Source organism: Lathyrus oleraceus, chromosome 2, assembly GCF_024323335.1.
Source record: "Lathyrus oleraceus cultivar Zhongwan6 chromosome 2, CAAS_Psat_ZW6_1.0, whole genome shotgun sequence".
NCBI classification, from domain to species: domain Eukaryota; kingdom Viridiplantae; phylum Streptophyta; class Magnoliopsida; order Fabales; family Fabaceae; genus Lathyrus; species Lathyrus oleraceus.
Window position 1 is genome coordinate 106699469 of NC_066580.1, and position 1857 is coordinate 106701325.

Sequence of the window (1857 nt, forward strand, 5' to 3'; positions counted from 1 at the left end):
TCTGCTGAGGAGAGAAACTCTGATGGAGAGATGGCAACAATTCCGCAGACGACCTCGCCGGGGAAAGGTAAAGTACCGGGTATCAAACCATTGACTTACCGAATCTTCAAAAAGAAAACAACCGTGCTAAGGAAACAGACAAATCCTGCTGGCACACTTCATGGGGAAAAGAGGTAACAACTCCACTTGCAACTCTGGAGGGAATATCAACAACAGTTCTACTCATGACTGCTGAGGAGACAAATAAAGTCTGGGGCATACGACCCACTGGAGAAAGTGACGGGGCACCAAGATGACAAACCATCAACCGCCGAAACTTCTACAAGAAAACACCCATGCTGGGAAAACTGCTGCTGGAGAAACGAAGTCTTCAACAACACTCTGCTTGCGGCTATACTGGGGAACAACCCCAACAACAACTTTGTTTGAGGAACAACCTCAACAAAGATCTGAAGAAAGAAGATACAACCAAACCAGGAATATGAACGAATGTCTTACCTGTTGGGAATCATGCCACCCTCGGGAGAGCACTGAGATATTCTTGAGTATCCTTTCAATCTTGTGAATGTTCACTTTGTTTAGAACAAAAATTTTGAAAAATTTGATTTGTTTAAAACAATGACATTTTATCAATTTAAAACATGCAAAACATTTGTTGAATTGAAACAAATAAGAGTGCAAATAATTGGATAAAAAGCTCAAATTGATTTGATAGAATGGTGGTCTGCAAATGGCAAGACTCCATAGATCTGTACAAATTTGAAATCAGTGATATATATTGGAAGAGGGCTACATTGAACATAATGATCCTTTCTCTACCAATTTGAATCTCGATGTATCCGAAGCTTCAGTTGACGACGAATCGAGAATCTTCTGACGAAATGACGACTGATGAACAGAAAGTCTTGTCAGGATGCAGTTACTTGCCAAATCCCTAATTTTTGCCTAGATTGCCCCAGGGTGAGGTACTCAATCTAGCGGGACGCAAATGTATCTTTTTTCAAGTCTCTAATTTTTGCCTGGATTACCCTTGCGGGTTCTCCACCGAGACGCTCATTTTTGCCTAAGCCGCCCTTTCGGGTTTTCAACTTAGCGAGCTATTCTGTTTTTTAATTTGCATATACTCTTTTTTTTTTTTTAGGCAAAGTATCTCTTGACTGCATCTGAATTCACAGGACGAGTGAAATCCTCCCCATCCATTGTTGTAAGCATTAAAGCACCGCCTGAAAAGGCTCTCTTAACAACATATGGACCCTCGTAGTTTGGAGTCCACTTGCCCCTGGAATCGGGCGCGAAAGACAAGACTTTCTTGAGCACGAGGTCACCTTCTCGGAACACACGAGGCCTGACCTTCTTGTCGAATGCTTTCTTCATTCTTTGCTAATATAACTGACCATGACACATGGCAGTTAAACGCTTCTCTTCGATTAGATTCAACTAGTCATAACGACTTTGAATCCATTCAGCATCAGTCAACTAGGGACTTAAGGGTGTAATCTTTCTTTTTTCCTTGGAAAAATTTTGAAAATTTTTTTTCCTGATTTTTGATTTTTTCTTATTTTTCACCCTCTCTCTTTTTTTCTTTGATTTTTTTTTTAATTTTTTTTTATTATTTTTTTTTTAAAAATGCCCCAGTTTGACTGCTTTGCTGATTCTCATGATACAGCTGAATGAGCTTCTTTAGTGCTCAAGAAGGCGGGTAATCTCATCAGGAATCCCCTTTAACATCATCTTCCTCTGCCCCAGATACAAGGACTTCAAGATTGGGAGATGGCGTTGGATCATTATGTTCAATGGGTTTAGAAATCCTTGCATAATGATTTTGGATAATGAAAAGCTTTTGAATTTAAACAAGCA